At 42.0% G+C, this 25,830-nt stretch overlaps 1 protein-coding gene and 1 long non-coding RNA gene across 6 annotated transcripts in view; one reads left to right on the top strand and one right to left on the bottom strand.

The window, feature by feature from the left end:
- The window catches only part of DSCAML1 (DS cell adhesion molecule like 1), a 293,681-nt gene that overhangs the window by 18,758 nt on the left and 249,093 nt on the right, over positions 1 to 25,830 (top strand). The gene's annotated exons all lie outside the window — the stretch shown is intronic.
- Positions 15,036 to 23,974, bottom strand: LOC130293740 (uncharacterized). Of its 2 annotated transcripts, XR_008848279.1 has the most exons (4): positions 23,863 to 23,974; positions 20,344 to 20,450; positions 19,615 to 19,688; positions 15,036 to 17,209 (listed from the first exon to the last, which is right to left on the bottom strand). It is a non-coding gene; the product is annotated as an uncharacterized LOC130293740 (long non-coding RNA). The 2 variants fall into 2 exon arrangements; XR_008848280.1 differs by lacking the exon at positions 19,615 to 19,688.

The raw sequence follows: 25,830 nt of genomic DNA on the forward strand, positions 1-25,830 counted from the left end.
GATTTGCCTTTGTCCACAGGGCACAACATTATCAAGAAGTTTGCAACTCATGGCACTGTAGCTAATCTCCATGGGCTTGGACAGATGAGAAAAATTGATGAAAGGTGTCAACGCAGGATAGTCCAGATGGTGGATAAGCAGCCCCAAACAAGTTCCAAAGATATTCAAGCTGTCCTGCAGGCTCAGGGAGCATCAGTGCCAGTGCAAACTGTCCATTGACATTTAAATAAAATGAAATGCTATGGCAGGAGACCCAGGAGGACCCTACTGCTGACACAGACATAAAAAACAAGACTACATTTTGCCAAAATGAACTTGAGTAAGTCAAAATCCTTCTAGGAAAATGTCTTGTGGACAGATGAGACCAAGATACAGCTTTTTAGTAAAGCACATCATTCTAAAGTTTACCAAAAACAGAATGAGGCCTACAAAGAAAAGAACACAGTACCTACAGTGAAACATGGTGGAGATTCAATGATGTTTTGGGGTTGTTTTGCTGCCTCTGGCACTGGGAGCCTTGAATGTGTCCAATGCATCATGAAATCGGAGGATTACCAATGGATTTTGTGTCGCACTGAACAGCCCAGTGTCAGAAAGCTGGGTTTGCGTCCGAGACCTTGGGTCTTCCAGCAGGACAATGAACCCAAACATACATAAAAAATGACCCAGAAATGGATGGCAACAAAGCGCTGGAGAGTTCTGAAGTGGTCAGTAATTAGTCCAGATGTAAATCCCATTGAACACCTGTGGAGAGATCTTAAAATTGTTGTTGGGAAAAGGTGTCCTTTCAATAAGAGAGAACTGGAGCAGTTTGCAAAGGAAGAGTTGTCCAACATTCCGTCTGAGAGGTGTAAGAAGCTTATTGATGGTTATAGGAAGAGACAGATTTCAGTTATTTTTTCCAAAGGGTGTACAACCAAATATTAAGTTAAGGGTGCCAATAATTTTGTCCAGCCCATTTATGGTGTTTGGTGTGACATTATGTCCAATGAGCTTTTTTCCTCCCTTTTTTGGTTTAGTTCCAATACACACAAGGGGAATAAACATGTGTATAGAAAAACATGTGTTACTGCAATCCTTTTCTGTGAAAAATACCTCATATTCCAGAAAAATTTCAGGGGTGCTAATAATTACAGCCATGACTGTATTAATGTAATAACAAATAGCAAATAATACATGGAGATGCAGCTTATAAATGCCAGCAAACTATGATGTAAATAATGAAGGTAAAGTGACCTGTGCCAATAGTTCATATACAAATACTAAATAAATATAAGTTGTAATGTACTGACACAATAGTGACAGTTACAGTGCACTATGATTATTATATAAAGTGCCAGTGCAAATAAGTTATCAGTAATTCATATAGAGTATATACTGTAATATAAACACACAATAGTGCTGATACCAATGCACTGTAAGTACTAAATATTACAAATATCAAGTGCCAACTACCAATATACTGTCAGTGTTACAAAAAGACACACTGAGCACTCAATATGCCGGTGACAGAATGGTAATCAGAATAATACCAACCAGCTATAGTATAAAGACGCTGCTTGTGGATGTTCCCCCACCTCACACTCTGACGCGTTTCGCTCTGCTTCCTCTAGGAGTAGTGAGGTGAGGAAAGTAGGGGGGGTATTTACATGACAGCCACTAAGTAAAGGGCCAATCACCTACCAAATAGTGGCGCCCATTGTATATGGTCCCTGTGATGCCATGCCGCCGCTGAACCACGCCGCCAGAAGCAGAGGGGTTGCGTTCCAGGCTTGGTACGTCAGCCTGCTCCATACCAGGAGCTCTCAGCTGCATTCAGGGATGCCACTAATAACTGGCATGCTGATAGCGGCATTTAAACACTATTGGCACATGACAATGGCGGTGCAGTGGCTGAATCAGCTCCCCGCAATGCAATCATCAAGGCAGTTGTCATGGTGGCTCTATCCATTGCTACAGCCTGCCTATGGCTTGCAATAGCAATAGAGTGTCGAACTAATGAATCAATGTAATATGATAGTATTACATTGATCTGTAGTAGCCATGTCTTCTATTTTGAGTAAAAAAAAAAATGAAATGCTTTTAAAAAAAATATAAAAATGATCCCCCAAATTGCACCCCATAGAAAATGGAATAAAAAGCAATTAGAAAATCCTATCTATCCATACTGGTATTAATAAAAACTACAGATAATGGTGAAAAAAAAATTAGCCCCTATATAGCTCCATGGGCAGAAAAGTAAAGAAAAAGTACTGAACAAGAACAAGGCAATTATAAATATACTTAAAATTATATTTATAATAATTTTTTTAACTAGTAAAAAAAAAATCTATATAAAATGGGTATTGTTGGAATCATACTTACCAGAAGAATCAAAATACCATGTAAAAAATGCAAAAAAAAAATCATATTTTTTTATTTCACCTTACAAACAAGGCTTGCAAAAAAAGCTCTCATATGAGTCTATAGTTAGAAACGTAAAATAGTTAAAAGGGTACTCAGCAGGATAAAAAATGTTTACAAATGTTTTGTGTTGTCTCTGACCTTTTCCAGCTTGCTGTGCAGCCCTAGACAATAGAAAAAAGTGAGGTGCTGAAAGGGGTCTTCACTGCTTCGTCTGTTGTGTGTGAAGCCAGTCCCCTTATAAGATTACCGGCGCACATGTGCGCGCATTCATCATCATGCAGATCTACAGGTTTTGTGTCATGTTGTGCCAGGCTGCAATGAATGGGGGACCGATGTGTGGGAGGGAAATAAGTCACCTCCCACCTTGAAACAAAGGACCTTGGGGTTTGTAGTCTGAGGAAGGCCACAGAAAAATGAACTAGCCAGTTGACAAAAACAAGCCAGCAGCGTGATGTGGACACAGGACACAGCCATTTACCACCAACACAAGCACAGATCCTTGGTAAGCATGTTCATTACTATATGACACATAGTTACTAAAGTCACCTCATGTTGGATAAACCCTTAAAGCCTACCAGTATTGATCTGCTGATGTATGCTACAAAGGAAGTTGTGTTATTCTTTCCAGTCTGACCACAGTGTTCTCTGCTGCCATCTCTGTCCGTGTCAGGAACTGTCCAGAGCAGGAGGTTTGCTATGGAGATTTGCTCCTGCTCTGGACAATTCCTGACATGAACAAAGGTGACAGCAGAGAGCATTGTCATCAGACTGGTACTTTCTGGTACAAGTTAATTCAATAATATTTTTTTTTACTTCGGTGTACCCCTTTAAGTCTGTGAAAAGGGTGGAAATTGGCCTGATTCTTAAGGTGTTAAGCGAAATGGCTTTTGACTTTTGTTTAGAAAATATATAGTTTTTTTTAACGGTCACTGAGGTCAGTAGCGGTAATGACACCTATAGGGATAGTGACACATATACCACAGTTAATGACTTAAATGACCAGACATTAATTTGGGTCTTAATTTGTTCCTTTTTACAACCTAATGCAAACATACGTGTTATAATACATGCAGCATTTTCTCTCTTGTACTTTTTGCCTTGTAAATCCCAGTACGTCTGACTGAGCCGCACAATATACATTAACAGCCTATGGGCTAAATTTAATCACGACCGTAAATTGGAATTCACACTCTTATAATTTCGGACTCTTCTCACTTCTTTCCACAGGACTGTGCTTTTGTCAAGTTCAGTATTCATTTAAATCATTATGTTCCTCAAAGAATAATTCATGTCTTGTTTTCATACAGAGCAGTGGCGTACAGCATAATTGCCGTTATCTCATTGTAGCTTCAACCTTGTCATGGAGTACAATTGCGCCATTTTTTATATTTATGTTTTAATGGATTGTTAATTGGGATGCCCCAACATATTGAAGGAGCTGTGAAAAAAAAATACTAGAGCAGCCTCCCATGGCAACTAGTCATTTCAATGCTTCCATTTTCTACTCTGTTCAGGAAAATTGAGAAAACCGGGCCCTTATTGCTGTTTTTTCATCTTCTGCGGCATATGCTGTATTGAGGTGGTATTGACTTTGAATAAAGTACGGGCTTGGAATGGGTTATTGACATAGTATTGTACATTGCATAGGCGCTTATTATAACATGATGGATTGTGCAAAACTGAACATTGGCAGAAGGGAATTGACAGCTTACAGACTGAAAGTATAGGGGATGTCAACATCCTAAAAGTCCTGAAGGTTACAAACAGATGACCCAACACTGAAAGGTGCTATGCTGTTTTAGCAGTTCTCTATTGAAGGACAACTGTCAGCCTGTTCACCCACACTAAACTCAATACACTAGTGTGGGTGAACAGAAGTCCAACGAGGAGTCACTTACTAAAATACTTACGGTAGGTCCAGAGAAGATCCTCAACTATATTACTTGAATTGCGCACAGGAGCCAGGGCACTACTGGCTCAATTTACATATCTATGTTCTAGTGATGTGGAGTCGCTGATCACATGAGCGCTCTATTCTTTGCATAGAGCGCATGCACTGACTGAGCCAGCCACTCCACGTCCTAGTGACTACATAACGTCACAAAACATGAATATATAAATTGAGCAAGCAGTGTCTGCTTCCAGTGCGCAATTCACGGAATATAGCAGAGGATGTTCTGGGGGACATATCTCCCGACATACTGGATGTATTTTAGTAAGTGATCCCTTGTTGGACTCCTATTCACCCACACTATAACCCAGTTTATTGGGTTTAGTGTGGGTGAACAAGCTGACAGTTTTCCTTTAAGCAGAGTATGAGCCCCACAGCAGAGATCAACCTGGGCCCCACAATATAGATCCAGGAAAATCACTGAAAAAAATGCTTATATCTGTTACTCACTATGTCGTGCAGATGCTTTACATGTTTTAATGTGCCTAGCATCTGTATTTGGCTTACAAGTCCCTCTGTTCTGCTTCTCATTCATTCTGACATCCACTGCGCAAGAAGGGGCGTGTCCAAGGCAAGCACTAAGCCTGCCCTCACTCACCATACATTCACTTCCTCCCTCAGTCTGGAGACACAATAAACCAGGATTGAGCCCCCTCTCTCCATAAGCCAGTTAGCAGCCGAATGGGCTGCCTCTTTTTTTATAATATGCTCTTTAGAATAGCTCTTATGTAGAGCACCGCCTTAGTTTTGCAAGTACAATGTAAGAATTCACCTCCATTCTGAATTGGTTCTTGGATCTTGTCTCTTTATTTCATCCTTTACAGAACACTGATGTTATATTTTTCATCTTTACACCACACTGTTCCCTGCTTGGTACAGGAGTCTTCTGTAAAATACAGGTATACCATTATATAGTGGAGTTTTTCAAGAGTCTAGAAACTTTACCCTTTTCAAAATGACCCATTTGTTGGTCCCATAAAGGTAAGCAGGAAATCCACTGAAGCCAGTCTAAATTTTCCTACAATGGAAAATTGTTCTTGTTCTTGTTCTGATGGTCATGGAAATTGCTTCTCCATAGATACATTCTTTGCACAGTCTACTACAGTCATGGCCGTAAATGTTGGCACCCCTGAAGTTTTTCTAGAAAATGAAGTATTTCTCACAGAAAAGGATTGCAGGAACACATGTTTTGCTATAAACATGTTTATTCCATTTGTGTGTATTGGTACTAAACCAAAAAAGGGAGGAAAAAAGCTAATTGGACATAATGTCACACCAAACTCCAAAAATGGGCTGGACAAAATTATTGGCACCCTTTCAAAATTGTGGAAAAATAAGATTCCCTTACGTCCTAACCAGCAGCACAAGTGGGGTGTTCTGCCCCTGTGAAGCTGGCAGGACGGTGGAATTTTTAATTCCGCCCAAGCAATTTAAATTAATTAGCCCCCCCCCATAAAAGGCCTCCTCCCCTAGGCCATCTCGCTTTTTTTCTGTCCTGTGTAAGGACAGCAGGACGGTGCAGGCTCCTTTGGAGCCTGCCTGGATGTCTCCCCTGTAGTGTGGAGATATTTTTTGGGGCGCAGTACCTTTTTTCAACTGCCCCCTGTTTTTTCTTTTTATATTATCTGGGCCTCCGGCCTGGTTTATCTTAAAACTATTTGTTTTGACTATTTTATGTTGCTATAGGGATCCGGTGATCCCTCATAGCATTAGGGATGCCGCCGCGGGTTTTTTTCTTACCCGCCTGGCGTCCCACGTGTCCCGGCGCACGCTCGCCTCCATTACACTGTGCGAGCCGTGGACCGGAAGTACGTCATCTGACGACTTCCGGTCCCGGCCTCACTTTCTTCAGCGCTTTGCGCTGCCTTTTAGGTTTTATATTTAGGTGAAAATTCAGGCGTGAGCCCTTTCCTAGTTAGGGAAGGGCTCAGAGGATAATTTTTATTAAAATTCCCTTCCGGGTGTTTCAGCCTATTGCAGGCTGGTCTTTCTCTGAAGGGGGCGGGGCTTCCGGGCCCCTTCCCATATAAAGAAAGCTGAGACCTTCATTCAGTCTCTGCTGCCATCATAGCTAGTCCTATTTACAAGCCTAGCATTAGTGGTTAGAGCTCCTATCTGCATTATAGGTATCTCTCCCTCTCTATTTGGCGTTAGGGCGATAATAATTTTATTTATTATCCCTAACTTTTTTTCTTTCTTTCCAGAGTCATGTCTACTCCTTCCTCTAGTGACCCAAACTCTGGTGGTCGTAAGGCTAGCGCCAAAAAACGCCATCTAACTTGCGCCAATTGCGGCACTCCGCTTCCGGACGCTTACGAATATAACAGGTGTCCCAGTTGCCGTCCACCCTCTAATCCAGCTGAACCTACTGTCCAGGACATGTTCATCTGGATGAAGGAGTTTATGGGAAATTCCATATCTGAAATTAAGAGTGCTCTTGTTCCCAAAAGAGCTAGAACTGAATCCACTCCTCCTTCTGTGGCGGAAGAATCCGTTATGTCGGTCGATGTATTGGACCAGAGGTCATCTGTACAGTCTGAACAGCCTGTTGAGGTGAAGATGTTTCCGCCTCTTTTCCCTGCGGAAAAGACGCAGAGATTACTTAGGTCCATCCGGTCAAGGGACCAGGATGTTTACCAAGGGGAAGCCTCTGCATCCACCTCTAGAGAACCTTGGGTTTTCAAGGTGAATGATGCACGCAAAAAGATGATAAAGGCTGAGTGGAAGCACCCAGATAAACCTGCGCTTGTCACTCGTACCTTCAAATTGATGTACCCTCTCTCGGACGCGGAATCTGATTCCTGGATGCCACCTCCTAAGGTTGATATGGCAGTAAATAAACTGTCCAAGAGAGTCTTGGTTCCCGCGGATGATGGAAGCAACCTCCAGGACCCGCTTGATAGGAAGGTGGATTCCCTTCTCAGACGCACATATTCGGCAGCATCAGCGTCTGCCTCTGTGGCTATTGCCTCGGGAGAAGTGTCTGACTTCGTGAAGGAGCGTGTGGAGCGCATACAGACTGAGATTGACAACAATGTCCCCAGGGAAGACATCTTGGACAGCTTCAAGACACTCCTCCTTGGTATAGACTTCCTCTGCGAGGCCTCCCAGCAACACCTTAAGCTAGCTGCCAAGTCCATGGCACTCGCTTCTGCTAGCAGACGTCCCTTGTGGTTACGCCCTTGGGTAGCGGACAACACCTCCAAGTTTAACTTGTGTGGGATGCCTTTCGAGCCTACTTGGCTATTTGGTTCTGAGCTGGATCGCATAATGGAAGGTTATGCTGACAAAAAAGGCAGGTGCCTTCCTGTTCAGGCCTTTCGGGGTAAAGGTAGAGCAAGAGGGGGGAAGTCCCAGGGCCCTCCTAGATCCCAGAGACGTCAGGCCTTTCAAAAACGTGGTGGAGGTCGCGGCCGCGGTAAAGACCGGAAGGCCGAGCTATGACTCTCCACTGACATCCACCAACGTTTTCCCTCTCCCTTCCCCTCAAGTGTTTGTTGCAGAGAATCTATTTGCCCATCCTCCTCCAGTAGGAGGACGTTTAAGTTTATTCCTTACAACCTGGATGCAAGAAATCCAGGATCCCTGGGTTCTGAAGGTTATTCAGTCGGGGTACAGGATAGAATTTACCTCCCCTCCCCCAAGGAAGTTTGTCTTAACAAAGTTACTTCCTCAGCCAAAACAGGCTGTCATAGAAACCTCAGTTCTCCAATACTTGGAAAAGCAAGCTTTGGAAGAAGTTCCCCCAGATCAAAGAGGATCTGGCGTCTACTCCCTGATATTTTTTGGTTCCCAAACCAAATGGCGACTGGCGCATGATAATAGACCTGCGCTACCTAAACCGATTTATAAGGAAAAGGCGGTTCAGAATGGAAACCATTCGCTCGGTGGTCAGTATCCTGAACCCACAAGATCTCATGGTCACTATAGACTTGAAGGATGCATACCTTCATGTCCCTATATTTCCTGCCCACAGGAAGTTCTTAAGAATCGCCGTCACCATAAAAGGTATGGTAAGGCATTTCCAATTTGCTGTTCTACCGTTCGGCATTACCTCCGCTCCCCACACCTTCACAAAGGTGGTGGCTCCAGTTGTCTCTGCTCTAAGACTAAAAGGCCTAGAGATTGTTCCTTATCTAGGCGACTGGCTTTTAAAAGCCGCGACTCTAGACATTCTTCAAGCTCATCTTCAACTGACCCTGGATTTTCTTCAACACCTAGGGTGGCTCATAAATTGGGAAAAATCCGAGATCATTCCATCTACCTCAAGAAGGTTCCTGGGGTTTGTCCTAGACTCCTCTCGGATGACGCTGTCTCTCACCCCAGAAAGGAGAGAGCGCGTCATAAGAGCCGCAGAGTTTTTGTTGGTACCTCGCAGAGTGCCCATCAGAACTCTAATGAAGATGTTGGGCCACATGTCAGCGTCTGCAGAAGCAGTCCCCTGGGCCCTGTGGCACCTCCGACCTCTCCAAGATCAGGTCTTGACTGCCTGGAATCGCAACCCCAGTGGGTTGGACAAAAAATGCACCCTGTCGTCCGAAGTCCGTGCCTCTCTCAGGTGGTGGACAAACCTGACAGATGGGAAGTCCTTGATTCAACCTCTGTGAATCACTCTGACCACGGACGCCTCCCTTCTAGGGTGGGGAGCCCATCTGGACGACCATCCGGTTCAGGGTACCTGGACCCCTCAGGAAAGGTTACTCTCATCCAACATGAGAGAACTGAGAGCAGTTCGTCTTGCGCTCCTCCACTTTGCTCCCCATATCTTAGGGAAAGCAATAAGAGTCCGGTCAGACAACACCACTGTAGTGGCTTATATCAACAGACAGGGTGGCACAAAGTCCCAAGTGCTCCTCAGGGAGACCGGACTTATTCTATCGTGGGCAGAGCTCAACCTATCCCACCTTGTTGCAGTCCACATCAAGGGGGATCTCAACGTAGTGGCAGATCGTCTAAGTCGCGGGCTTGCAGTCCAGGGAGAATGGTCTCTCAACGAGAAGATCTTCAGGAGGATAACCCTGAAGTGGGGTACACCAGAAATAGACCTCATGGCAACCCGGCTGAATGCCAAAGTGAGCAAGTTTTGTTCCCTTTACAAGGAGGACAATCCGGTGGCGATAGACGCTCTGTCCATCCCATGGAGGTTCAGGCTGGCCTACATATTCCCTCCACTTTCCATGATACCCAGGGTATTGATGAAAGTCAGGCAAGACCAGACCTCAGTAATTGCCATCATCCCATTCTGGCCGAAGAGGTCTTGGTTCACCCAACTCATGAGGATGAGTCAGGGGTGTTATTGGAGGCTTCCCCACGTGCAGAACCTTGTGTCTCACAACACAGGCTCCTGCCTAGATCTGAGGAGACTCAATCTGACAGCCTGGAGATTGACAGGACCCTACTAAGGAGTGGGCTTCCTGCGGAGGTCTTGAGAACTATTGCACACTCTAGAGCAGAGTCTACAAACAAGGTTTACTCCAGGATAAAGAAGATTTTCCTTCAATGGTGTGCAACGAAAGAGGTAGTTACTTCAGATCCTCCTCTTTCTGCAATACTGCGTTTTCTCCAGGATGGCCTTGACAAGGGTCTTAGCCCATCCACCTTAAAGGTTCAGGTCGCAGCACTCTCTGCCTTCCTAGGCAGGTCTCTATCACAAGAATCCCTGGTTAGAAGATTCCTCAAAGGGGCTGAAAGACTTAAACCTACAGTTCTCAGACCTATTCCCAGTTGGGATTTAACCACTGTTCTCAGGGGGTTATGCTCTCCCCCCTTTGAACCTCTGGAAGAAGTAGACTTTAGGTATTTATCCCTTAAAGTCACTTTTTTATTGGCCATAACCTCAGCCAAGAGAGTGGGTGAGCTTCAGGCCCTTTCGGCTTTCGAGCCTTATACTGTTTTTCTACAGGACAGAGTCCTGTTGAGGTTTTTACCTACCTTCCTTCCTAAGGTTCCGACTTTCTCCAATACCAACCAGGTTATTTCTCTTCCAGTTCTACTGCCTAATCCATCCTCTCCTGAAGAAGCGGTTGACCACACTCTGGACATCTCTAGAGCTCTCAGAGTCTATATCTCAAGAACTGGAGAATTCAGGAAGTCGGAACACCTCCTTGTTTCTTTTTCTGGAAAGAACAAGGGCTTGAAAGCCTCTAAACCTACCCTAAGTAGGTGGATTAAGGAGGCAATCCGAGAGACCTTCATAGTCCAGGAGCTAACTCCTCCTGCCTTTGTCACTGCCCATTCCACTAGGGCAGTCTCTACTTCCTTTGCTGAGAAAAGGTCTGTTCCTCTGGAACAGATTTGTGCTGCTGCTTCTTGGAGCACCCACAATACTTTTTTGAGTCATTACAGGGTTAATGCCAAACGATCGGAAGAGTTGGCCTTTGGGCAGTCAATCCTAAGTGCCACTCTGCCGTAGTCCCTCCCTATTTGTGTTGTTACTCGCTAAGTCCCCACTTGTGCTGCTGGTTAGGACGTAAGGGAAGCGTTAATTTTTAACGTAAATTTGTTTTCCCTTAGTCCTAACAGCAGCACACAAATTTCCCGCCCTAAACTTTTTTGTTACTTGTTATTAAGCGAGATGGCCTAGGGGAGGAGGCCTTTTATGGGGGGGGCTAATTAATTTAAATTGCTTGGGCGGAATTAAAAATTCCACCGTCCTGCCAGCTTCACAGGGGCAGAACACCCCACTTGTGCTGCTGTTAGGACTAAGGGAAAACAAATTTACGTTAAAAATTAACGCTTGTCTCAAGCATGTGATGCTCCTTTAAACTCACCTGGGGCAAGTAACAAGTGTGGGAAATATGAAAATCACACCTGATAGCAAATAATAAGGAGAGAAGTTCACTTAGTCTTTGCATTGTGTGTCTGTGTGTGCCACACTAAGCATGGACAACAGAAAGAGGAGAAGAGAACTGTCTGAGGACTTGAGAACCAAAATTGTGGAAAAATATCAACAATCTCAAGGTAACAAGTCCATCTCCAGAGATCTAGATTTGCCTTTGTCCACAGTGCGCAACATTATCAGCAAAATCCTTCTGGGAAAACGTCTTGTGGACAGATAAGACCAAGATAGAGCGTTTTAGTAAAGCCCATCATTCTGCTGTTTACCGAAAACGGAGTGAGGCCTACAAAGAAAAGAACACAGTACCTACAGTGAAATATGGTGGAGGTTCAATGATGTTTTGGGGTTGTTTTGCTGCCTCTGGCACTGGGTGCCTTGAATGTGTACAAGGCATCATGAAATCTGAAGTTTACCAATGTATTTTAGGTCGCACTGTACAGCCCAGTGTCAGAAAGCTGGGTTTGCGTCCGAGATCTTGGGTCTTCCAGCAGAACAATGGCCCCAAACATACATCAAAAAGCCCCCAGAAATGGATGGCAACAAAGCACTGGAAAGTTCTGAAGTGGCAGCAATGAGTCCAGATCTAAATCCCATTGAACACCTGTGGAGAGATCTTAACCTCTTAAGGACCAAGGACGTATGAGTACGTCCTTGGTCCCGCTCCCGTGATATAATGCGGGGTCCCACGGTGACATCGCATCATATCACGGCAGGCCCGGCATCATAGTGAAGCCGGGACCTGCAGCTAATAGCGCACGGCACTGATCGCAGTGCCGCGCGCTATTAACCCTTTAGCCGCGCGCTCAAAGCTGAGCCACGCGGCTAAAAGTGAAAGTTAAAAGTGCCGGTTAGCTCAGTGGGCTGTTCGGGATAGCTGCGGTGAAATTGCGGCATCCCGAACAGCTTACAGGACAGCCGGAGGGTCCCTACCTGCCTCCTCGCTGTCCGATCGCCGAATGACTGGATCTCAGGCACTGAGCAGTCAAGCGGCAGAATCATCGATCACTGGTTTCCTATGAGAAACCAGGGATCAATGTAAAAGATCAGTATGTGCAGTGTTATAGGTCCCGATGGGAGCTATAACACTGCAAAAAAAAAGTGAAAAAAAAACACAGTGTAAATAAAAATAAACATATATGGTATCGCCGCGTGCGGAAATGTCCGAATTATAAAAATATATCGTTAATTAAACCGCACGGTCAATGGCGTACACGCAAAAAAATTCCAAAGTCCAAAATAGGGCATTTTTGGTCACTTTTTATATCATAAAAAATAAATAAAAAGCAATCAATAGATCCTATCAATGCAAACATGGTACCGTTAAAAACTTCAGATCACGGCGCAAAAAATGAGCCCTCATACCGCCCCATACGCGGAAAAATAAAAAAGTTATAGGGGTCAGAAGATGACAATTTTAAACGTATACATTTTCCTGCATGAAGTTATGATTTATTCCAGAAGTCCGACAAAATCAAACCTATATAAGTAGGGTATCATTTTAATCGTATGAACCTACAAAATAAAGATAAGGTGTCATTTTTACCGAAAAATGTACTACGTAGAAACGGAAGCCCCCAAAAGTTACAAAATGGCGTGTTTTTTTTTTCCAATTTTGTCGCACAATGATTTTTTTTTCTGTTTCACTGTAGATGTTTGGGCAAAATGATTGACGTCATTACAAAGTAGAATTGGTGGTGCAAAAATTAAGCCATCATATGGATTTTTAGGTGCAAAATTGAAAGAGTTATGATTTTTTAAAGCCAAGGAGCAAAAAACGAAAATGCAAAAACGGAAAAACCCCGGTCCTTAAGGGGTTAAAGGGGTATTCCAGGCCAAAACTTTTTTTATATATATCAACTGGCTCCGTAAAGTTAAAGAGATTTTTAAATTACTTCTATTAAAAAATCCTAATCCTTCCAATAGTTATTAGCTTCTGAAGTTGAGTTGTTGTTTTCTGTCTAACTGCTCTCTGATTACTCACGTCCCGGGACGTGACATCATCATTGAGCAGTTAGACAGAAAACTTCAGAAGCTAATAACTATAGGAAGGATTAAGATTTTTTAATAGAAGTAATTTACAAATCTGTTTAACTTTCCGGAGCCAGTTGATATATTTAAAAAAAGGTTTTGCCTGGAATACCCCTTTAAAATTGCTGTTGGGAAAAGACACCCTTCCAATAAGAGAATCCTGGAGCAGTTTGCAAAGGAAGAGTGGTCCAACATTCCGGCTGAGAGGTGTAAGAAGCTTATTGATGGTTATAGGAAGCGACTGATTTCAGTTCTTTTTTTCCAAAGGGTGTGCAACCAAATATTAAGTTAAGGGTGCCAATAATTTTGTCCAGTCCATTTTTGGAGTTTGGTGTGACATTATGTCCAGTTTGCTTTGTTTCCTCACTTTTTTGGTTTAGTTCCAATACGCACAAAGGGAGTAAACATGTGTATAGCAAAACATGTGTTACTGCAATCCTTTTCTGTGAAAAATACTTAATTTTCTAGAAAAACTTCAGGGGTGCTAATAATTACAGCCATGACTATATATCTATATGCATATTGTATGACACACTTTGGTGAGGAGAAACCTATAGCTGAATGGTTTGTGCAGTGAAGGTGTTAATGTATGGAAGAGTGCGGAGACAAAGGCTTGGCGTCAGTCAGCGTGTGTGAGAGGGGTAATTACTGTCAGCCTAGTAATGAGAGAGGAGGGGGTCGGATTGTAACCTTCCCCCATCTCTATTACCGGTTTCACTTCCTTCAGCCGCTTGTTTCCTCAACAACGTCCTATCAGCTGTAATAACTGCAACATAGGAGTCTTAGAAGTAGGAGAGTCAGTGGACCCCTCTATATACATTAAAGGAGCGCCAAAGAATAATATATGCAATCCATTAGTTTTTAATAAAAGAGCTGCTATGGTCAGTCACATGTGTTTCTATATGTTTCTGGTGGTTCTTAGACTTGGAGGTAGGATGGTGAATAATTACAATAAAATTCCCTACTCAGTCTCAAAGGCCTCAACATCACAGCAAATGTAGATAAGCCATATTAGGTTATGTTGCCATTAAAAACTACTCTATGCTTGTGGTTTACATTGGGAAACCAGCGGACTGGTATGCTCATGCATACCACTGTGTACCCTGGATAGAGCCATTGATTTCAAGGGCTCAACATAGTCTAATAGTGACACCTTTGCTTTTGTATATTTTTATAGATGTACAAAATGTAGTCACTAGACTATGTTCAGTTCCTTGAAATAAATGGATCCAGCTTGGGTATGCGGTGGTATCATCATACCACACTGTCAGTTTTCTGATGTATATCACCAGCTTAGGGTAGTTTGCTTCTGTGTACTTTACCTTTTTGAGGCTGTCCAGGTTAAAGTATGTACCAAATGTACTTTGCAGTGACACCTTACATTTTACTATAAAATGTACAGCGAAACCGTAAAAGTATTATACCTGCGGGAAAATTGAAGAGAAAAACGCAATTTTGCTACTTATGGGGGTTTCATTTTTATGCATTGTACATTATGGTTAAATTAAAATGATAGGTTCTCTTTATTCCGTAGGTCAATGTGATTAAAATGATACCAAATTTATATAGTTTTTCAAACAAAATTAGTATATTTAAAATTGTCCTCTTCTGACCACTATAACTTTTTTATTTTTCCGTACACCAGGATGTTTGAGGGCTCATTTTTTGTGCGGTGATCTTTAGTTTTTATCGGTAACATTCTTGTTTTGATGTTTATTTATTTATTTATTTTTATTGCTTTTAATTAATTTTTATTTAATGTGATTAAAAATCAATATTTTGGACTTTGATGTTTGTTTTTTATGTTTGCGCTGTTCACTGTACAGGATCATTAACATAATGTTTTTATAGACCAGACATTTCCACACCCGACAATACCAAATATATTGATTTATATTGCCGCGGGCGATCAGATCAGCCACCGGAACTGCCGCAGATGCCATGATGAATATTGATCATGGCATCTGAGGGGTTAATAGCGGATATCAGCTCGATTGCTGATGTCCACCATTACCGGCGGGTCCCTGGCTGCATCGGTGCATCCGTAGTATTTTTTTAACAGAATCACAGTTGGCTCCGTTACTACATATAATCTAACTTGCGAATAAATTTGCATTAAAATATTTGCTCCCTTTATGTTGTGAAAGCTCCCAAAGCTGAATGTGTTCATTGAGACCATTCATACCTTCACTCCAGCCCATACAGTGTATTGAGTTCTGCACATGGTCTCCTCTTTAACCCGTACATTGTATAGATGTAATGTGATCACCACATAATCTATAGATCTGATACTATATTTGCACATTGCCACATCTGATTATTAGTGGCCATGTGGTGATCATGTGTCAAACAATGTATATAATAGTGGCGAGGTCATGTATGAGCTCGGCCATGACTTCAAATTTACACGTGACCACAGACACCATGGGAGATCCAACATAAAACATGGCCGGGGGACACAGCAATTTTGGCTACACCAGAAATCAAGTGACTGCGACCCAGGAGTCACGAGAAATCCAGGTATCCATTCATTGTGGCCCCAGCCTGAAAGGAGCAGAAGTTTAGTTTCAAACTATATGTATTCTAGATATTCAGAGTTATGTAAAGGATGAATGGGTAAGAGAATTAATCACAAGTGGTGAAAGTCTTACATCAAATTAAAAATCACACAGGAGATATAAAGAGTTATTAGAGGTATATAGTAAGTACATAAAGTATGATAGTAAGAGAAAATGGGAAGTAGATCTAGTGCCTGTGATAGATAGTCAATAGAGGAACCTAAGGCGTATAGGAACACTCAATTTTTAGAGTCAGTAAATTGTACATTTAAAATGGGACAGAAATGGGGTTGAATCAACATATTTGGAAAATCAAGCGACTCAAGCTTATTTAATACATTTGATTTAGTCAGTAAAGAAAAGAGGTTAATTAAGTATGGAATAAAATACAGAATGTCAAAAATATGAAAAAATAAAACTAAGATCTTGGGTTAAAAAGATAGCTATAGTTTAAAGAGGACCTATGGCGAAGCCAAATAAATTGAGTCATTAAATAGCTTATCAGGTGATAGGTGGGATTATACAGTCAGGGGTTTTTAATGTTGTACATTGAGGGGCATGTATGCATAAAACACCCCCTTACTGTATAACCTAGCCCATTGTATGGTTACTCCCATCGCTAAAATTAAGTTCATACCCATGAATTCCTGAATTGTCATACGAACTATAAACCCTCATATTTCAGGGACAGAATTGTGTATCAAGAAACTATAAAAAGAAAAAAAAAAAAGAAAAGGTGTGTGATCAGGGCACCCTACGTTATTTAATGACAGTAAAATCTCTTTTTTATTTTGGAATAGCCACTGGTCTCCTTTAACATAAGAATGTAGAGTTGTATAATATTGCTCATTTTGATTGTACACTATTCAGTGACATTTGGGAGAGGTAGCTAAAGGTTGCTTTTGCTGGAAATACTATATTAAAGAAATAGTTGAGAAATAGTCAAGGTAAAGCAAAGATAAGGTAGGTAAGAGGAAAATTAAATGAAATTATTTAATTTGGTTTTCTATACATTCATTTTTTTTTCTTGTGGGGGCGGGGTGGCTTGGAGGTATGAGGACAGGAGGAAATGGTAATTTACTATTTATTGTTGGAAAGAAAAACTAGTGAGAGTAATTTCAAATGAATGAGTAAAAATTTGAATAAACAGAAGAAGGAGAAGAAAATCTATTGCAACAAAACTAAACATTCAGAGCCTCTCTCCCATGATGTATATATTTACATAGTTACATAGTTACATGTAAATATATACTATGTAAATATATACATCATGGGAGAGATGCTCTGAATGTTTAGTTCACTATTTTATTTAGAATCTTCTTTTTTGTGGCCTCTTTTCTCAGTTGTCCATCCGTGGTTGCTCTCTGACAGTACAGTAGATCTCGCAGGTTCTCTTCTGGTGGCAGGTGGCCGCTCCACAGATGTCTCCTGTGATTTAAAAATATTACAGTCTTATTTTGATGTTTTTCTTTTTAATCTGCATGATTGGGACCTGATTTTATATGAAAAGGCAGCATTAGGATAGTGCTGTCCCTGTTATATTTCAAAGAAGATTATGTGGTTTTAAGGTCATGTTCCCCCCACCCTGTCCATATCTCATCCCCTCCCCACACTCCCATTATTAAAAATCCACCCCCCTCTATTGCTGGAACAATCCTCTGTTATAATCCCCAGGATTTCTGCTCATATCTGCTTCTATTTCAATTTGCAAGGCTGAGATATACAGACATAAGCATGCCAGCAGACAGTTGAACCCTTTATATCTATAGTATCCACCTCAAAATCCTATTGCCCTCCTTTATTAACACCTCTGTTTACCACTGTGCATTTCTTGGCCAAGCTATCCACGTACACCCCTGTTCTGCTTATCACCAGGTACTTTCAAGCAGGTTATTAAATTATTAAAATATCTGATGTACAATGAAAAGCAACTCATTGTACCCTACTTCTCTTTTCACAGAGGACAAGTTATATATTAACTTTTTGTCTTAGCATAATGAATGCAATATAAAATTCATTGACCAGACAACAAGGACATCCGAAATTTATCTTAAAAAATAAAATAAAAAAAGGCAAAGCAGTGCCCACAAAGTGTACCAACTAAACACCTCAAAAGCACACCTGATAGTCAGGTATTATTCTCAGCTTTAATTCTACCATTTCTTCCATTTCTTGGTGGATAAGAAGAGTCCTATTGGCATTCTGGTTCTCAAAAACCATCCTGTGGGTAGGTGATTGGGTTCATTTCATGCCCATTGCTTCAGCTGTTCAATACTAATGTGCTTAAATATGGACTACATAAAGTCTGCCTGAATTTATAGTAAAAGCAAATGTAAGAATCTTATATGTAAAAAAAAAAAAAAAAAAAATCCTTTCTGCACTTATTTACCTGACTATCAGGTGTGATTTGGTGCTTCCCCTAACCCTTCCTTAAAGGGGTATTCCAGACAAAAATATTTTATCCCCTATCCAAAGGATAGGGGATAAGGTGTCTGATCGCGGGGGGCCCGCTGCTGAGACCCCCCATGATCTCCCTGCAACATGCGGGGACTGTGTCTCTAGTTTTGAAAACCTCCGGGTTTCCGGACTTGGGACGTGACGTCACATGAATGGAAGGGGCGTGGTGTGACGTCACGTCCCCAGTCCCAGAAACCTGGAGGTTTCCGAAACTGGAGATTCAGCACCCGCATAGAATGCGGGTGCTTCAGGGAGATCGCGGGGGGTATCAGCAGCGGGCCCCTTGTGATCAGACACCTTATCCCTTATCCTTTGGGTAGGGGATAAAATATTTTTGCCCAGAATACCCCTTTAATTTATCATTCACTCTGCAAATCCTGCTAAAGTCAATTTCAAGACAGATAAGCTCACTGAAGTATCAGATTACAGCTGCCCGTAAAACACTATGGACAGAGGAACGGTGGAGCCACAGGGTGAGATAATGGTATTGAGAGTAGAGAGATCCAGACAAGCAGCTGAAAGATCTAGTGTTATATTTTACCCCTGTGCTTGATCCACATTTTACATTGCTTACAACTGCTCTATAAGGACTTCCATGCTGCTGCTTTTTCTGACTGTGTGCTAAAGAGATATAGTGGTGCTAGATCTCCTCATCTGTGTGTTTGTATCATAATAGCCAGTCTGTATTGACTAGCTCAGAAACAACTGAAAAATAAAGATGAAGCCTACAGATGGACAAACAAGTAAAGACATATCATATTCAAGTTAAGTCATGACCAAAACTAGTACTACTCCTTGTGTACACAAACAGAGCAATTTATACTGAAAAGTCTATTGAAAGTGCAGGTATGCTTTTAATTTCCGTATGTATGCTGTGGTAATATTAAGCACAAGTAGTAATCTCAGACTGTGATCACATGCCCACCCACACAATGCTCTGGATATGCAGGAATTGGGTATACATCAGATCTGTTGGGTAGCTGTATGGTAATATTACTTTTAAACACAATGCAGTTTAAACACACCTGCAGTTGTAGTTCCTAAAAAATAGAATGTGAATTTAATTTACTGTTATAATGATTATTAATGCTATTGTTTTTGGCATAGGTTGTATAGCTAAGATTCTGTAACTTATGCCCATTCACCTTAAGAGCCAGAAAATTCCTCTGATTCAGTCCAACATCTGTGCTCTCTAAATCTCCAGTGCCCTTACCTGCCCGTCTGTCTAGGTCCTCATCGACCTGTCTGTCTGAAACTAGACAGGATTTACTTCCCCTGTTCTTAAGGGGTTACAATCTGTTTTTAATCCTTTTGAAAAGTGCATGAACTCAGTTGACTGGTATATGTCCTATTAGGTGTCTATAGTCCATACCCACCAACAGATGTTGGATTAGTTGGCTTTGTCTTTAGTATTTTTTGGATTCTTCAAAACCCTCCTTTGCTGCAATAACTTAAAAAAAACATATTGTATAAGAAACTTGTATGTGGCAGTTTATTTTGGCAAAAAGGACAAAATGTATATATTAAAAATAAACCTATCAAACTGTAAGGCAGATTTGACTGATGAAGGGATTCTTTTTCCATTTATTTCCATACAAAGACCTATGGATACAATATGAAAATCTGTTTTGTACAAACTATTATGACTATTAATGCAGTGCTGAGTTGTTGAACTGTGGCAATACAGTAAATGTATGCCTACTGTATATCTGCAAAATGGATACATATGTAAACTATTCCCTCACTTCATATCAGTCATTAAAGCTAGGGAACCAAGAAAAACACCTTGAGAAATTGTCAGACAGATTGTAAGCCGTGTGACCAGCTCTGTTTGCTAATACATAAAATAGACTTTGAGTTATTGCATTGGGCCTGGCATATGTTATTTACTGTATTTACATAAGGAACCATATGAAAAAAGTGTATGAGGAAATACACAAGCTTATAAAAGCTATCTTTAAATATTATTCTACTGTATGTTCAATTGAACTACCTCTGGGCCCATCGATTAACTAATCATGCTCCAATATTTACAGCGGGTGAAATAAGTATTGAAAACATCACCATTTTTCTTACTAAATACTGGTTCTTTGAGACAACAGTACCTGCTTATTCTAGGTCTTTTTGAAGCTCTCAACAAGTGTCCTTGGCTCTTGGACAACTCTTCTAATCATTCTTTTTACTTCTGTGTCAGAAATCTTGTGAGGAGCACCTGGTAGAGACAAATTTATGGTGAAATGATTGTCTTTCCACTTCCATATTATGGCCTCAACATTGCTCACTGAAACATTCAGAAGCTTAGAAATGCAACTGTAACCAACACCAGCACCAAATTGGTTGTGATGGTCTAGAGCAGTGATTCCCAACCGGGGTTCCCCAGAACCTTGGGGTTCCATCGAGAACTGCCGGGGGTTCCGCGGGCTCCAGCAGGCAATTTTTTTATTATTTTTTAAAGCTCCCTCCCCGGCCTGCGCGTCACGGCGATGCAGGGGGGAAGGGAACCCTGCGTGCCCATTGCACGTACGTGTGCACTCCGTGAGTGAGTCACAGGCGCGCAGGCCGGGAGGGATTGAATGCAATGTTGATAGTGTGCCAGATTGTTCCTGGCCCCCCAGATTGTTCCTGGCCGGCCTGATGTTGCCCAGCCCGCCTGATAATACCCGGCCCCCCACAGAAGTACGGCAAAGCTTAATTAAGGTAGTACACCCTCTCCCCTCTGTCACCCCTGTCCTCCCCCCTTTTTCACTCCTCTGTTATCCCCTTTCACCCTTGTCCACTTTCCCGTCATCCATGTCCACCTTATCCGCCCCTGTCACCCATGTTCACCACCCCTCTGACCACCCCCCAATCTACCCCCTTATCACCAATGTCCAACCTCCACTATTCACCCCTTTGTCAACCCTGTCCCCCCCTCTGTTACCACCTTGTCACACCTTTGTCACCCCTCTGTCACCCCCTTTCACCCTTGTCCACTTTCCTGTCATCCATGTCCACCTTGTCCGCCCCTGTCACCCATGTTCACCACCCCTCTGACCATCCCCCAATCTACCCCCCTATCACAAATGTCCAACACCCACTATTCACTCCTCTGTCTCTTTGTCACCCCTGTCCACCCCTCTGTTACCACCTTGTCACCCCTTTGTCACCCCTCTGTTACCCCCTTTCACCCTTGTCCACTTTCCTGTCATCCAAGTCCACCTTGTTCGCCCCTGTCACCCATGTTCACCACCCCTCTGACCACCCTCCAATCTACACCCCCTATCACCAATGTCCAACCCCCACTATTCACCCCTCTGTCTCTTTGTCACCCCTGTCCACAACTCTGTTATTACCTTGTCACCCCTCTGTTACCCCCTTTCACCCTTGTCCACTTTCCTGTAATCCATGTCCACCTTGTCCGTCCATGTCCCCCATATTCACCACCCTTCTGACCACCCCCCAATCTACCCCCCTATCACCAATGTTCAACCCCCACTATTCACCCCTCTGATCCTTTGTCACCCCTCTCCACCCCTCTGTTACCAACTTGTCACCCCTGTCAACCCCTCTCTTGCCACCTTGTCACTCCTGTCCACTCCTCTTTTACCCCCTACACCCCCGGTCACCCATGTACACTCTTCTACAACCCTCTGTCACCCATGCATGTACATCCCTCTATCACCCATGTACACTCCTCTTTCAACCATGTACACTCCGCTACACCTTCAACACCCCCCTGTCTCCAATGTACACTCTTCTACACCCCTCTGTCACCCATGTACACTCCTCTACACCCCCAACACCCCTCTGTCACCTATGTACACTCCTCTTCACCCCTCTGTCACCCATGTACACCCCTCTGTCACCCTTGTAAACCCCTCTGTCACCCCCTATGCCCCTGTCACCCATACACTCTTCTACAACCATCTGTCACCTTGTACCCTCTATTTTTCTTGGGAAATTCCCAATAAGTTTGATGTGTCACATAACCCTCTTCCTATTGAAAAAACAAAAGTTGGATTCAAAATGGCTTACTTCAAAATGGCCGCCATGGTCACCACCCATCTTGAAAAGTTTCCCCCCTCACATCTACTAATGTGCCACAAACAGGAAGTTAATATCACCAACCATTCCCATTTTATTAAAGTGTATCCATATAAATGGCCCACCCTGTAGATTTCTGAAGATGGACTTGTAACCTTGAGATTGTTGATATTTTTCCACAACTTTGGTTCTCAAGTCAGTTGTCTTCTCCTCTTTCTGTTGTCCATGCTTAGTGTGGCACACAGACACACAATGCAAAGGCTAAGTGAACTTCTCTCCTTTTTATCTGCTTTCAGGTGTGATTTTTATATTGCCCACACCTGTTACTTGCCCCAGGTGAGTTGAAAGGAGCATCACATGCCTGAAACAATCTTATTTTTCCACAGTTTTGAAAGGGTGCCAATAATTTTGTCCAGACCATTTTTGGAGTTTGGTGACATTATGTCCAATTGGCTTTTTTTCCTCCTTTTTTGTTTTTGTTCCAATACACACAAAGGGAATAAACATGTGTATAGCAAACGTGTTACTGCAATCCTTTTCTGTGAGAAATACTTCATTTTCTAGAAACATTTCAGGGGTGCCAACATTTACGGCCATGAATGTAGTCTATGGGATTCTTTGGGCACTGTGTACTTTTGCTCTTGAACCTGTGAATCATTTGGAGGCCACTCTTCAATGTAAGCAGTGCTATAAATGGCTTATAATGACCTAAAGGGCCCTAAAACATCAAACTGTGATTTATTGTGAGTACAGTGATCCCTCAACTTACAATGGCCTCAACATACAATAGTTTCAACATACAATGGTCTTTTCTGGACCATTGTAAGTTGAAACCAGACTCAACATACAATGCTACAGACAGTCCAGATCTGTGAAATGTGTCAATGGCCGGAAGAACTGACCAATCAGAATGGGCAATTTACTGGTAAAACACCTGTATTACTGAAGCGTATGCACTGACTGATGTCTGGTAGCGCCCCCTACAGTACAGAGAGGTAGTACATGTTCTGTACACTTTACCTGTACCAGGGTTACCTGCTCCTTTGGACACCAGCTAAGGGCGACTCCATGTTACTTTTTAAGGACATTGCATGTACTGGACAGGACCCTGAAGAAGATCCTGTCCTCTACATAGACCAGTGTTTCCCAAGCAGGGTGCCCCCAGCTGTTGCAAAACTACAACTCCCAGCATGCCCGGACAGCCAAAGGCTGTCCGGGCATGCTGGGAGTTGTAGTTTTGCAACAGCTGGAGGCTCCCTGCTTGGAAAACACTGACATAGACAGTGATTTACAGCTCCCAGCAGATCTTTCTTACTTTTAGATGTAAGGATTTGCTTTATCTATATTAGTTATCTACTTATTTTTTTTAATTATCACTTTTTCCTATTTTTGGATGACATTTTGGGGCTTTAGAACCAATTACCAGGTTTCCATAGAGTTCTGGTCTCAACATACAATGGTTTCAACATACAATGGTCGTCCTGGAACCAATTAATATTGTAACTTGAGGGACCACTGTACATGTAATCAATGACTCAAACAAGCATGTCTGTACACAGGGTGACTATTTTCACTGTGATTGGCTGCCGGGGAGACCTTACATGTTCAGCGAGGACCCTCAACATTATGGGGGAGATTTGTCAAAACCTGTCCAGAGGAAAAGTTGCTGAGTTGCCCATAGCAACCAATCAGATCACTTCTTTCATTTTCAACAAGGCCTCTGCAAAATGAAAGAAGCGATCTGATTGGTTGCTATGGGCAACTGGGCAACTTTTCCTTTGCACAGGTTTTGATAAATCTCCCCCTATGAGAACTAAAACGTCTGACAGGAATTTATTTTCAACAAATAGGGGAAGATATATGAAGCTGTCTAAAAGAAAGACTGTCTTTGTTGTCCATCACAAGCAATTTCAGCACAGTTGCTATGGGGAACAGAAATTGTTTTTCTTTTAGACAGGTTTATAAATCTTTTTCATAGGGCCTCATGTATCAAGGTGGTCTAAAATTGTCTTTAATCCGTAGAGAAGAGAAAAAGAAACCAGGGCAACTCACCAATTACGTAAACTTCAAGCTTCTTTATTGATCCATGAAGGGTATAAACTGTGCAAGACACGGGTGGACAGACAACAGGGGGACGTTCGTTCGGGGCTACGGTGCCGTTTCGCAAGATATGCTTCAACTGGCCCACTGAAGCATATCTTGCGAAACGGCACCGTAGCCCCGAACGAACGTCCCCCTGTTGTCTGTCCACCCGTGTCTTGCACAGTTTATACCCTTCATGGATCAATAAAGAAGCTTGAAGTTTACGTAATTGGTGAGTTGCCCTGGTTTCTTTTTCTCTTCTCTACGGATTATTTGCATTGGACTTTGCTATGACCAGTGAGCACCATCAGACGTGGTTGAGCCAGCAGAGGCATTGGATGTCAGGTGCTAATATTTAAGGAAGCAGTGCCGAGTTTTTTTCTTTCTACTATTGAATATTGTCTAAAATTGTCTTTGTTGCCCATAGCAACCAGTCAGAGCTCAGCTTTCATCGTTAAAACTGCTCTAATAAAATGAAAACTGTAGTGTGATTGGTTGCTATAGGCAACTATACCCCATAGTTTTACATCAGTTCACTGCTTGATAACCAGAATTAATTCTGACGGTAAAAATTTTTGTTTTGTTTTAGTCATAGTTTTTTTTAACTAAAATATCATTTAGTTTTAGTCATATTTTAGTTATCTGAATTGTTTTAGTTTAAAGGGGTACTCCCGTGGAAAAATGTTTTTTTTTTTTTTTTAAATCAACTGGGGCCAGAAAGTTAAACAGATTTGTAAACTACTTCTATTAAAAAATCTTAATCCTTCCAGTACTTATTAGCTACTGAATACTACAGAGGAAATGGTTTTCTTTTTGGAACACAGTGCTCTCTGCTGACATCATGACCACAGTGCTCTCTGCTGACATCTCTGTCCATTTTAGGAACTGTCCAGCATATGTTTGCTATTGAGATTTTCTCCTACTCTGGGCAGTTCTTAAAATGGACAGAGATGTCAGCAGAGAGCACTGTGCTCTTGAGAGCTCTGTGTTCCAAAAAGAAAACCATTTCCTCTGTTGTATTTAGCAGCTAATAAGTACTGGAAGGATTAAAACATTTTTATAGAAGTAATTTACAAATCTGTTTAACTTTCTGGCACCAGTTGATAAAAAATAAAAAAAAGTTTTGCACGGGAGTACCCCTTTAATGGGGCAATGTAATGTATATGGCTACCACGTAGAATCATATGTCGCCATATCCAGATTTACTTTTTTATTACAATTTTTTAATGCCAGTCTTAAAAAAATCATACAAAAAAAAGTTGGTTTTGTTAGGTTTGACACTGGTTTAATCTGTTTTGCTGAACAAAAAACAGTGTCCTACCACTGTTTTGTCTACTGTTTCAAAACTGTATATTCATCGTACATGGTTTATATATATATATATATATATATATATATATATATATATATATACATATTATTGTAGTAAATGAGTACCACTTGAATCCATGTTTGGATACGGTTTTAGCTCATACAGTTTTAATATC

The sequence above is a fragment of the Hyla sarda genome, chromosome 10, assembly GCF_029499605.1.
Source record: "Hyla sarda isolate aHylSar1 chromosome 10, aHylSar1.hap1, whole genome shotgun sequence".
Lineage (NCBI taxonomy): Eukaryota > Metazoa > Chordata > Amphibia > Anura > Hylidae > Hyla > Hyla sarda.